This window comes from Marmota marmota, unplaced genomic scaffold (genome assembly GCF_001458135.2).
Source record: "Marmota marmota marmota unplaced genomic scaffold, marMar, whole genome shotgun sequence".
Taxonomy (NCBI): Eukaryota; Metazoa; Chordata; class Mammalia; order Rodentia; family Sciuridae; genus Marmota; species Marmota marmota.
Window position 1 is genome coordinate 3495049 of NW_026000229.1, and position 14349 is coordinate 3509397.

The 14349-nt window shown below is 34.3% G+C and overlaps 1 protein-coding gene across 6 annotated transcripts in view; it reads right to left on the minus strand.

Moving 5' to 3' along the window:
* Zfand6 (zinc finger AN1-type containing 6) overlaps positions 1–13735 on the minus strand; it is a 61205-nt gene extending 47470 nt beyond the window's left edge. For 2 of the 6 annotated variants that reach the window (XM_048793371.1, XM_048793370.1), the window contains exon 1: positions 13307–13735. The gene's annotated coding sequence lies outside the window, so the exon portion shown is untranslated. The remainder of the gene's footprint in view (positions 1–13306) is intronic. The other 4 variants (XM_048793379.1, XM_048793378.1, XM_048793376.1 and 1 more) reach the window with 3 other exon arrangements.
* Positions 13736–14349: the final 614 nt, after the last annotated feature.

The window sequence follows — 14349 nt, forward strand, 5'->3', positions numbered from 1 at the left end:
ACAAAAAAAAAAAAAAAAAAAGTAGAATAAAAAGCCCAGCTGTGGCTAACATCTTTCAGAAACCCTAGGGCTCAATTATCCTACTACCTAATTCTATGTACTTTGAATGTTATTTAACACCCTTTCATCTTTTTTATTTTAACTGTCCAAGAAGCTGGGTCTAACAAATGACAGGCAGCATACAAAATATTTTACCTGCAGTACAAAATTATTCTACCTATTCCTGATAATCAACACTTTCCCCTTTCTCTAAAAAACTACCAGATTCATTTAACATGCAAGAGTTCTGGTTAGTATAAAATGTTTGTCCTCTTAAAATTATTCTCTTACACACACACACACACACACACACACACACACACACACACACTCTTTAAGAGGTACCTTAAATTTGAATCAAATGACCACAACTAGCAAATCAGGATATTGTTCTCTCCCTCTCCCTATTAATACACACTCTAAATTATGTAGTGCTTTTGTTTAAAGAATTAAAGGATTGAAAATACAAAACAACTTCCAATTTGTCAACTGGATAATCACTGCAAATGATCTGCTCTTACTATGAGAAATAAGAGCTCTGTATTATCAGGAAGCAAAAGTTTAAATTCAAGAACGTAATCACCTATTAATACTAATGGTCATAGTGAGGTATTAAATATATGTATAAAAACTTTGATTTACTTTTATTTTTGGTACTGTGAATTGAACCCAGGGACACTGTACCACTGAGCTGTACCTCCAAGCCTTTTTTTTTTTTGATACAGGAGATTGAACCAGGGGCACTTAACCACTGAGCCACATCCTCATCCCTTTTTTATATTTTATTTAGAGACAGGATCTCACCCAGTTACTGGCTTTGAACTTTCAATCCTCCTTTCTCAGCCTCCTGAGCCACTGGGATTATAGGCATGCATGACTGGGATGGCCCCCAAGCTTGTTTTAATTTTTATTTTGAGACAGGGTCTTGCTATGTTTCTCAAGCTGGCCTTGAACTTGTGATCCTCCTGCCTCCGTCTCCCAAGTAGTTGGGATTACACATGTGCACCACTATGCCCAGCTGAGATTTATTTCTTATTAAAGTCAATTAATAAAAATCAAGGATATTAATGACAAATCAGTAATTTTTGATGTTACTTTCCTCTAAAATATTTCACTCTTGATTTTCACAGTAAGAGAGCATTATTTAAAAATGAGGTTGAACAAAAAAAATTTATATAAATGCACTCTTTGTGAAAGCAAACGGACAAAAACTCTTAGTAATCCATTGCCTTCAAGGGGACATTTGAGTATTCTGAAAAAACATTAGAATAAAACATGGCTTAGAGTTTAATCACAGACAAATTAGCCTTTAAGCATCTACATTCATCCATGGTTCTTGCAGTACTCCTTCTCATTTACATCCTACATTCTCCTCTTCCTCATTCCATTCTTTAATACAAAATCACCTAACAAAAGTGGTAAACTATATACCTGTTCTAAACTAAAAAGACAATATAATACTAATACAATCTTTCTTTTTCGTTTCTCTCTCCCCACCCCCTTTTCACACAAGGTCTTATCTTAACGTTGCCCAGGCTGGTCTGGAATTTTTACACTTAGGTGCTTCTCTTGCTTCACCCTCCCAAGTACTGGGACTACAAGAGCATACCACATACACATAAAATGAAGTTCTACTCAGCCATAAAAAAGGATGAAATTATGGCATATGGTAAACGAATGGAAAAGGAGAACACCATGCTAGGTAAAATTAGCCAAACTCAGAAACTCAAAGGTTTTCTCTCATATGCAGAAGCTACAGTAAAATAAAGGAAAGGAGAAGAGAAGGATAGGATAACATAAAGAACCAATCAAACACAAATTAATAGACCAATGAAAGAAGTCTAGTTGAGTAGAGAAAGGAGAATGGAAGAGGGGAGGAAGAATAGGAGGGAAAGTGGAGGAGGATCATGAATTTAAACAGATTTCCATGCATGTATGAGTGTGTCAGGAAGAACCCAACTACATAACTATAAAGTTCTAATAAAAATAAGTAAATAAATAAAGTGTACAACATGCTTGGCTCACTAATGAAATCTTTCTTTGCAAGTATTTCCTTTGGTGACTTAGCTTCCTCTTATTTGCCAAATGGGGTCACACCTATGAAGACAACCTCATCTTCTAAATAAAAACCTAGGATGTGTGATCTAACAAGAAAGAATATTTTAGTGGAAAATCAAACTTTTTGTGAGTTCCAACAAAGGGACATTCCAAATTTCTTTGCTGCTTCAAAGTGTGACCCAGTAATTTTTAGATGCCAAAAAAGCTGATTATTTCTTAACCATTCCAAAGGTTAAGAAAGCCAATAAAGATATTTGAAAATCCTAACTGCCCCCAAGATATATATAGTTCCTGGAACTGTATCTTATAATCCTATCACCTGCTATTTGTCTTTTTATGCACACTAGCCCAGGTTTCTTAAGTTCTACCTAGCAGCTCTGAGCAACTGTTTCCCAAATACAACTCTAATTCAGACTTTTCTCCAGGGTTCTCTTTTTTCAAAACTGCCTATCAGATCTCTTATTGGCTCTGCCAGTAAAAAAGACCATGGGGTGACAGTAGGGCAGAATGGACTAACAGAAGATAGTAGCTAAGTCATAGAAGCATAAGATAAGAACAGAATTGAGAGCTCCCATGATTGCTAAAAATAATATACTACACCATCTCCTCTAATCTTCACAACATCTCTTAGAAGGAGAAACCACTTAGAGATGAGGAAACTGATGAGGCTTAGCAAGACTACAGAAATTGCTCGGGTCAAACAGCTAGTAAGTGGTTATATTAATCTGTTTTCTGCTGCTGTAAAAAATACCTGAGGTGTGGTACTTTATAAAGAAAAGATGTTTATTTGGTTCACAGTTTTGGAGCCTAAAAGTCCAAGATCAAATGACTCCATAGGTTTGGCTTCTGGCGAGGGCCTCATAACAAATAACACAACAGCAGAACCCAAGCAGAAAAGATCAGGTGGTGAAACAGTAAGCCTGAGATAGACACTGGGGACAAGTTTGCTCCTTTACAACAACCCACACTTGGAGGAACTCAACTCCTCCAGACCAGCATTACTCCTTTCTGAGGACAATGCCTCCAAATGACCTAACTACCTTGACTAAACGCCACTTCTTCTTTTTTGGTACTAGGGATAGAATCCAGGGGGTACTTTACCACTGAGCTATATCCCCAGAACTTTTTATTTTGTGACAGGGTTTCATTAAGTTGCTGAGGCTGGCTTGAACTTGTGATCCTCCTGCCTCAGCCTCTGGAGTTGCTTGGATCATACATTTGTACTACTATGCTTGGCTAAACCACTTCCGGAAGATTTTCCAACACTTCTCAACATTACCACACCGGGGACACTTAAGCTTCTCATACTTGAACTTTTAGGGTTACACTCACACCATAACCAAAACATAACAGTAGTAAAGCAAGGATTTGAATCCAAAGAGTCTGTCTTCAAAGCCCAAGCATTTAAGCAAGCTAAAACCCGTAAGAAATGAGATATAGCTGTGTGTGGTGGTGCAGGCCTGTAATCCCAGCAGCCCGGGAGGCTGAGGTAGGAGGTTCAAGAGTTCTAAACCAGCCTCAGCAACTTAGCGAGGCCCTAAGTAATTCAGTGAGACCCTGTCTCTAAATAAAATACAAAAAAGGGCTGGGGATATGGCTCAGTGGTTAAGTGCCCCTGGAATCAGTCCCTAGTACCAAAAAGAAAAAAAAAATGAGTTATAGATTCTGATGGATGAAGTTAGGTCATTGATCAATTCAACAGGCTTTCCTAAGCAATAAGTATGTGCCAGGTACTGGGGAAACACAGACACAGACACAGACACACACATACACACACACACAGAGTACATCTTGCTTTGCCGCTTAATGGGTATGTATCTTGAAAAAATTTCTGAGTTGCATGACTTGATTAAGGAATGGTTACGACTCTCAGAAAGACAAGTTAACAAATTACAATATAATATGAAACATCACAATATAAACAAGTGAAGTACTAGAACAGAGTGATTTGCTTTGTCACAGGGAAAGGATTATTTTGTTTATGATGAATGTTGGTTGGTTAATATTTTGGGAATGAAGGACATTCCAAGCTAAATAAAACATGATACCATAATTCCACACAGTATGCTCATGGAACCACAAGTGAACTGATACTCTTAAAGGACTGGAGACAGAAAAACTGAGCTCAGACAGCGTTATAGGGAAGACTAGTCTTCTTTCATAGATAGATATGGATTTTCCATGGAGATTTACACAAAGTATAATCGGCCCAGAATAAGCAGCCAGAGGGTAAAAACTATATCACTGTTTCAATTCAACATCTATTTGGAATGCTAGGACACAAGGAGCAAAAGATATGTATGGTCCCTACACTTTAAGGATCTCACAACTTTAGCATAAATCGTAAATTTGTTAAGATATTATGATTTTGTATGATTAGGGAAGAAAAGAAGTTGTCAGTTGGGAATATGCCTCTCAGGAAGATGTGAGAAAAGACAGAGAGGCATGGAAAAGTGAAAAGGAGAATATCTAGAGAAAATGCATATAATTTGTTGTGACTGAAGCATAAGGTACATGTAGGGTGAGGTGACTTATAAGGATATATAGATGAGAAACACCAAGATCAAGGTGGTAATAAAGAAAAACCCTTCAAATATTGGAATGATAGGAACCTAGACATATGCAAATACAATAGCCATTAATCACATCTAGCTTCTGAGTACTTAAAATGCAGTTAGTGGCAGCTCCATTTTTAATGTCACTTAATCTTAATTAAATTTAAATAGCTACTACTACCTATCATATTAGAAAGTACTAGCCTTCTATACATGTAAGTAGAACTCTTACCCAGGATAACTATATAAATGAAAATATATAAATGTAAATTATGGAAAAGAAGGGGCAGCAAGTTGAGAAAATTCACGTGGTAATCTCAATTACTAAGTACGAGACAAAAAGGGGGGTCTAAACCAAAAATAAAGAAATCTTAAAATAGCCACATAGGAAAAGGATGGCTGAGTACAAGCTCAAGTTATAAATTATAACATTTGTAGTAAAGTTAAAGAAAGGTATGAAGGATATTGTTAGGGCAACTAACAAAACTGAATATGGACAGTACTATTTAAAAATACATTACATAAATGTTATAATCCCTGATTTTAGTCTCACCATGTAAGATAATGTTCTTGTTCTAAAGAAATACATACTGAAGTACTTAGGGATAAAAAGTCTCCAGCTTACATGCAATGATTAAGAAAAATTAACATGCATGTGCGTGTGTGTGCGTGTGTGTACATGTACACATTCTGAGAGAAAAAGAACAGAATATAATAAAGCAAATGGGACAGTACAACAATTAGGAATCTAGGAAAAGGACATGAGAGAGTTCCTTATACTACTGTTCATGCAACTTCTACATAAAAGCTTGAAATTAAGTCAAAAGTTACAGAAAAATTCATGGTAGTGTCAAAAACATAGATCAGTGTGATTTTCTTCTGGTAGCATTCAATAGCTTAGGTTTAGAAGCAGAGCAAATGGCAGAATTGGTCAAAGATTAAGAGCCAAGAATACTGGGGAAAACAGTGACTGAAAGAAACTGGTGTGAAAGGAAAGGATGAAGCAAGAGATTTTGAGTTTGAGGTCTTGATAAAGCTTAAAAGTAAATGTGATGGGTAAATGAGAATGAGAAATGGAATGACAAGAGGCTGTAGCCAGCAAAGGAGAATATTAGCATTCATTACAAATTGTTATTAGTCATTCAGGAAATGTAAATTAACTCCACAATGAACTCTACATCCACTTGAAAGGTTAAAATTTTAAAAGCTGATCACACTAAGTATTGGTGAGCATAAAGAGAAAACAGAATTTTTATGTGCTATCAGTGGGAATGTAAAACATTCTTATGAAGTTAAATATGAAACCTATCTCATGACCCAGCAATCCATTCCTAATCTCTACCAAAGAGAAATAAAACATCCACCACACAAAGACTTACACACACACACACACACACACACACACACAAACACACACTAGGGAATTATGTAGTCTTTAAAAGGAATGAAATTCTGATGCATACTATATAACATGAATGCATTTTGAAATTATTGATGTAAATGAAAATAAACCAGACACAAAAGGTCAAATATTGTATGATTCCACTTATATGAAGTAACTACAATGGTCAAATTTACAGACAGAAAATAGAATGCTGGTTATCAGGGACAGGAGGAGGAGGAAACGAGGACTTATAGGTACAGAGTTTCAGGTAGGAATGATTTTAAAAGTTCTGGAAGGGGGCTGGGATTGTGGCTCAGCGGTAGAGGGTTTGCCTAGCATGTGTGGGGCCCTGGGTTTGATCCTCAGCACCACATAAAAATAAAATAAAGATATTGTGTTCAACTACAACTAAAAAATAATAAATATTAAAAAAAAAAAAAAAAAAGTTCGGGAAGCCAGGCATGGTGGCATGCCTGCAGTCTTAGCTACTTGGGAGTCTGAGGCAGGAGGATCCCTTGAGCTCATAAAATTGGGGCTAGCCTGAGCAACACATCAAGTTCCCATCTTTAAAAACAAAAGTTATGGAGATGGATAGTAGTGATGATTGCACAACAACATGAGTGTACTTGATGCCACTGAACTGTCTAGTTAAAAACAACTAAGGAGCTAAGCAGTAGAGTGCTTGTTTAGTATGCTTGAGGCCCTGGGTTCAATCTTTAGCACTAGAAAAATTAGTGAATGAAAGTTAATGCATCTGATACAGTGTTCAATAAATGAGTTGCAATTATTAAATTAATCCTAACACTGTTTTCACTATTTCTTTCCATAGAAGCCTTCACAGTTCACTGCTACTCAAAGTTATGCCATTCCCACCATTCTTGAGTATCCACCAGGCCTCTTTCGCTACCTTGAGAATCCCAGGAAGTGGGAGCGTACTTGACAAGTAGAAAATTAGATAGCACTTTCTAAACCAGCAAAATTGTGGTTGGAGTATCTACAATTTCTATTATTCTCTCCATTTTTATCATTTCAGGATCGTTCCTTTTCAGGTGAGTCAAATTAAGCTTTTGATCTACATCCAAAATTATAAGATGATGGCAGTTCCTTGTCACTGGCAGTCTCAGACATATCATAATAAATTACCAAGGACGTCTCTGATCTTACTTTTTCAATTTCCTGATTACCTTGGCTTATAGTAATCTTTCTCCCTGCTGAACTTCAACAGCAATAATTTACAACCAACCATAATTTGAACCTGAGTAATATATAACACTGATTTATCGAACAGTAAATATTCGTACCTCTCCAATTTCACCAAACTGAATGTGAGCTTCCTTCAGAAAAGGATCACCTTACAGCACTTTGTAAATTTACCTGACTAGATTACTACAGCTATCTGACTAGGGTCTGTGCATGCAAGTCAATAAGAACTTGGTATTGAAGCAACAATTTTAAGCAATTAATGGAACCACTTCAGTGTAGTTTTTCACTTTTAATAATCTTTAAAGAACAATTTCCCAACTAAAAGTAAATTATTTTATAGTTTCATAACTGCTGAGATTTAGTACTCATTGAGAAGATGCACTATATACTTTAAGCAATTATTTAAATTTTTTTGAAAAAAACAGTCATGCATTTTCTTTATCAAAGTAAGTAAAACACATTCTTTTCAAGTTATAAATTATAACATTCAAAATTAAATGAGCTGTTACACATTTTACTGTTAGGGGATAGCAGAGAAAATTAAAAGAAGTGAAATATTTGAAATAAAAATTATTCTAAATCAACTTTTTAACATACTTTAATTTTCTTTTTATGTGATGTTGGCTACATTATTTAACTTTTCTAATGATGTAATATTTGATACAGAGAATATAGGTATGTAGCTTCTGTACCCTACCTGTAAGTTACTAAGCATGTTATTTAACTTGTGTTCACAGGTAGATTTACACACCTGGACACAAATGAACCTTTTACACAAGTTCCAGGCTAACAGCCATTTAAGGAGGTCATCAGCATTTCAAATAGCTCAGATAAAGTGCTTTCAATCTTTGCCTAATCTTCCTCTTAAGTGACAGTCTGGTCAAAAGCTTTTATTAAATGTGAGGAATTCATCAGCTTTGAAATTCATAATTTTCCATAATCACATATGGAAAATTACCTTTACTTTTCCTATATCTCCTTCTAACTTCTAATAACTTGGGGATAGAGTATTCCAAAAAATGGTCAGAAATGCATTTTTTAAAAATATTTTAGTTGTCAATAGACCTTTATTTTATTTACTGATATGTAGTGCTGAGAATCAAACCCAGTGCCTCACGCATGCTAGGTAGGCAAGCACTCTGCCATTGAACCACAACCCCAGCCCCAGAAATGCATTTTTAAAATGTTTGTTTTGGGTTGGGGATGTGGCTCAAGTAGTAGCACGCTCACCTGGCATTCGTGAGGCACTGGGTTCGATCCTCAGCACCACATAAAAATAAAATAAAGATATTGTGTCCACCTAAAAAAAAAAACTAAAAAATAAATATTAAAAAAAAATGTTTGTTTTCCTTAAGGCATTTTTAGACTTAGCAAATTTTGAGCACACTCTGGAAGGAAAAACTGTCAATTGCTAGATAAAGGATGAAGTAGAATGGTATGAGGAAAAAAGCAGAATTCAGCTAAGAAAGATACATAGCTCAGTACCTTAAGGAAGGGGATTTTGTCAAACCTAAGTTCAAAGTAGGTTTGCTACTTAGGAGCAATGGCAACTTTGGACAAATCAGTTAGCCTTTTTAAATTGTCTCATTGTTAACTTACCAACAAAACTTAGCACTTAAGGTTATTTGGGGACTACCTGAGAGAATATTTAGCCCAGAACTAGCTGGTGTCATTATGCACTCTAGGCAGTTAAGTCACTCTAGGCAGTTAAGTTAAAGTTCAAAGGGCAACAAATGATCATTAATGAATTATGAGCAGAGAAAAAACAGACATGACTATACAGTAAATAATGTATTATACAGAGTCAAAATGGGAAGCAAAGATCAGTTAGGTGTCTGTTTTGATAATCTAATTGAGAAATCATAATGTGGCTGCACTAACGGGTGAAAAGAAGAAGTGGGCTGATGCTAGAGATACTGGAGTTATAAATGTTAGGAAAGCAGGGCGGGGTGGCACATACCTGCAATCCCAGCTACTTGGGAGGCTTAGACAGGAAGATTGGGAGTTGAGGCCAGCCTAGACAACATAGCAGAAGCCCATCTTTAAAAAAGAAAAAAAATTGCTCATTGGGGGCGAAGAAGAAGAAATAATTAGAATGACACCCAGGTTCTTACTTGGATGGTACATTTAGTGAGTTTGATGAACATGGGTCTCAAATTCAGATCTTGAAACCATTACCACACATAGGATTTTAATTAAAGATATGGGACTGGAGGTTACCAAGAAAAGTAGAAAGTAAGCAGTGTTAAAAATTCTATTAATTCCATTATTTAATAGTTGAAAAGAGGAAACATTTGCAAAGGATACAAGAATCATAAACAGGAAGAAGCACAGCAATGTCATGAAACTCATGGGAAAAGTTTCAAAAAGGAAAAAGCTGTCAAGAGCACTAAATGTTACTGAGAAATCAAGTATAGGGCTCAGAAAAATATAAGAGGGAGAAGGGACCTATGGGCTTAAGGAAGAAAGAAAAAAATGTATGAAGAGGGAAGGGAGAAGGGATGGGAATGGGAAAGACAGTAGAATGAATCGGGTATAACTTTCCTATATTTATATATGAATACACGATCAATGTAACTCCACATGATGTACAACAACAAAAATAGGAAGGTATACTCCATGTATGTATGATAAATAAATATTACTGTCATATATAACTAAAAAGAACAATTAAAAATTTTTTTAAAAAATGTATGAAGAGATAGATGGATCTATTTTCTTCTACCCAACCACTGCTAACCACAAAATTGTTTTAAGTTCATTATTTCCAATAACACCCAAACACAGAAATCCAAATTAATTCAAACAGGCTCACAGACATCAGTTCATAAATAAGCACCTCTTACATTATCAACAAAAGTCACCTCTTCGAACATTTACCTACTTTCATAAAGAAGGTAGACAGGAAAAGCATTTCATAACTGTGCAGTTCCCCTATTACAGAGAACAAAGAGACCTTATAAATGCTAAGCTACTGGCTCTAGGTTCTTTCAAGTTTTCTCAACTTACTGCTTATTAAAAATTTTCCTTATATTATTAAGAGGGAAAGTATCACTACATTCCCCTGAATAGTCTAAAAATGGATACTCTGACTGCACTCCATAACCCCTCTGTCATTTTTTTCCCCTCCATTCTGAAGGATAAAACAGAGCTATCACTATTCATATCTTGCCCCAACATCTATGTCAATTTAACAGTACTCTTTTCCAGGTAGAAAGCTCATTTTTATTCTTCCCACTGAAAGCAATGAACTAAGAGGATCCTCCCTACTTCTGTCAACCAAGCCAATATAGTAGAATTGCAGTAGAGAATCCATTAAAGATCACAATTTCTCAAAAGTTTAGTGTTTTCCAGAGTAAAAGAGTAGGTAAATCTTTACTTGGGTATCCCTTAAAATGTAATCAACAGTCATATTTGACATGATTTTAAATTATATTTACATATCTTCATCTCTACCTGGTAGCAATGATTTGATAAAAAGAAAATAGATTACATTTTCTCAAATTCAGAATAAAGGAAATATTTGTGATGTAAATAAGGAAATTTTTAATTAATTTTAATTTAATTAAAATTTCTCTTCTATTCCAAATGTTAAAAAAACCAAAGTATCTGGAAAAATCATTCTTCAATCATAACAAACAAAACAGACTTAAAAAAATTGTTTCCCACTAAAAACAAACATAGTGAAAAACATACCAACATTACCTATGAAAGTTAGAGATACTAAATTATCAGTTAATTAAAATAAATTTACGGAAAATAAATTTAAATTATTTAAACTGGAAAATGACTAGATCATTTAAGATAACACACATTCCAACTATAGCTCGCACCAATGAGTTGCAGCTTAGCCCATGGCTTTTTATTGCCCCATTAATTAAATTAGTATTTTTGTCTCAAATTTTGCTTTAAGTTTAAGGTTATTCTGTAACATTTGTTAGCTAGTTCATAAGCTAAACAGTTAAGGCCTATTCCATTCAGCAGAATAGTTAGTAAGAGCATACATAATCAGCAGTTAATGCCAAACAAAGAATGCTCTCAGAGAAACAGAAATAACATGACTAGCACCACTTTGTGTACAGGTATCTTTTTACCTTTAACTGAAAACCTATGAAATACTGTAAAGGTGCTATTGTACCATTTAACACTGAGAACTATGCATACAAATTCTGTTTCTAAAGTGTATTTTTAAAAACCCAAAATTCAGAAATGCACAGTGACAATGGCTATTCATACATGTTTGGATACAGGTAATGTTAACTGAAACTATTCCAGCTCCTTCTCTAAAAATGTTTCTGATATTTTCTTAGAAGGAAATATTTCTTCTGTTGTGTCCTTACCAGAAGCAGCACACACTAAGGAGTGCTGGCATTAACAACAAAGCCAGGATAAAATATTAAGCCCTGTACTTGTTAATAGCAATAACATGTAATAAATAAAATACCCAACAAAAATATATAATTGTTCACTTAAGTGGGTAAAAATTTCCCCAATTTCCTTCAGCTAATTTTAATATCCAGAAAATGGATTTAGATCCATCTTTATCTTGGAAAATGAAGTTTTAAATAGGTTATTTGTTTAAGGAAAAACTAAATGAATAACTCAGAGAGCTCCAGAGGCAAAGGATAATAAAAAATTTAAGGGGCTACCCATTAGAGAAAATATGAAGCATGGTAATATAAATTGGTATAACCTTTTTGAAAAGCAATCTGGCCAGTGAATTGTTCATTTCCTTTGATCTAGATAAGCACACTCTAGGGGTTTGTTCCAAAAGAAATAAATCTTTTTAAAAGGGGAAATATTTTAAAGATATCTACAGAAATGTATTCAATGTAATTCCATTTAAAATTATGAAAAATTAGGAACAACCCAAAAATAGAACAGGCAAAAGACTAGGTTAAGGTCAAATCAACTTTCATTGCATATCTACTGGAATTAAAACAATTTTAATAAGAGAGGATACAGCTTAGTGAAAAAATATACAACACTGTACTTATTCACATTTATTGGGGAAAAGCCATAATATATAGAAGGAAAGATGGAGAAAATAAGGCCACCACATAATGATACTGTGGGTATAAGGGTGACTTGTTTATCATTATTGTTTAAGCAACAGAGATAGTAGAAAAGCATTAATTTAAAAACCTCTGACTTAGGAATGAACAGCACAGTAAATACAAAGACACTGGCTGAAAATGCTCAGTTGGCGTTTGAACTGATAATTGAAATGAACTTTCATATCTTTATCTATGAGAGCAAAGGGCAACAATATAAAGGAAACAGTCTCCCAAGAAAAAAATATGGTACTGAAATATACAATTATTTCATAAATAAGAAATGTCAACAGATTTGTAGATACTTTCTTTTTCAAGTTTTGGTAGCTTACCTATAGTTTTTAAAAAATACAAATCCATCCACTTCCTGTTTCAAAAGGGTGTTAATTACTTATCTCCCCCTTTGAAAGAAATGAAGAGTTTGGAGAAGAAAGCAGTTTTATTTTGTTCTATATAAAATATATCAATGACCTTTTAAAACCAAAGCTAAAATTGTGAACATATTTAAAATATTTAAAATACACTGGAGTTAAAAAGAAGGAGGACATTCTAGGGGTAAAAAAAAAAAAAAGAAAATTAAACAGCTGGCATTTCAATCCTTTAAAATCAAGTTTAAACCTGCCACACTTATCTGTCTTTTAGCAACTTAACATCTTAGGTTTAAGGAAAATGACACCAAATAAACCTTTATAAGATGTCACTCATAAAAACTGAAAATTGATTGCTCCAACATCCAATCAAAAAGAAAAGCCTGTTATTGGAGATGATTTTGATTCAAAGACTTTTTTTTATGTCACTCTAATTCTGAACTAAAAATAATGATAAAAGAAAGTCAAGTTTGATTCTCTGAACACCTATTTCCTGTCCAAACAGCCCTTTTGTTCTGCTTCCCTGCTTAATTTTAATCTTCAGTTTGCATCAGAAAATAGAAATAACACCTAGCATACACAGAAGCATAAAGGAGCAAAAGTACAAAATATAGGATTATTAAGAGATTAGAACAAAAATCCTACCAACAAAACCTCCACAATTTTCTGTTTGCTTCACCTCAGATTAACTTCACTTGAAGCTGTACTCCAAAGCAACCAAACCTGAATACCAAGCTCCACCTTCTCCAATTCTAGTGGCCGAAGAGTAAAATCTCCTCCCTGTTAGTGAAACTGATAATTGTGATTGGATACGGCTAATATCCATTATTTTAAAGAACTTTTCCTTGCTAGCAGGTTAGGTTAAACACACTAAAACCCCCTGGATAAGCTGGTTTCTTAAAGAAACAGTAATGTTTCAGTTTTCCCATCATATACTATTTGCTTTCTCTTTTGTCTGGGTGAAAAATAAACTAAATAACATCAATGAAAAATCCCACAGAAGAGCCTTTGACATGAAGTTTAGTGATAAAAGTTTTAACCTAAATCATTTATTTTTACACAGCCATGAAGATGACTGCGTTGTTTTAAAAAGACAGATTCTTATTAATAGAATTCACATTTTTTCTGAAAATTTTAAAATGGATTCAAAAACCCATTATAAAATTTTGCTAAGAGTATTAGTATGTTTTCTAAGACTTAAAGATCATAATTTGGGTGAAAATATGCATTAAAATACTGAATGCAAAAAATTCATTTCTAAGTTATCAAATTCACTGACAAGCTCTCAATAAATATAACACAATAAAATTTTCAACAATATCAAAGATTGATAATTTCCATCTAAGACTGAAAGAAAAACTAGGCAGAAATATTATTTCTATATTAGTACATTTAACAAAGTGACACTGTATGTTTTGCTAAGGTTAATGCTTACAAATGGAGTTCTAAAAGGAAAAGACAATTTGTTCTAATGACAAGTTCAGGTATAGAGTATTTATTTATTTATTTATTTATTTCTGCAGTGCTGGGGATTAAACCCAGGGTACACACTAGGTAAGTGCTCTACCCAAGCTATACCCTCAAGCCCAGGTATAAAGTTTAGGAAGGTTTTTCTTTTTCTTTTTTTGGAACTGGGGATTGAATGTAGGGGGTACTTGACTATGGAGCCATATCCCCAGCCCTTTTTT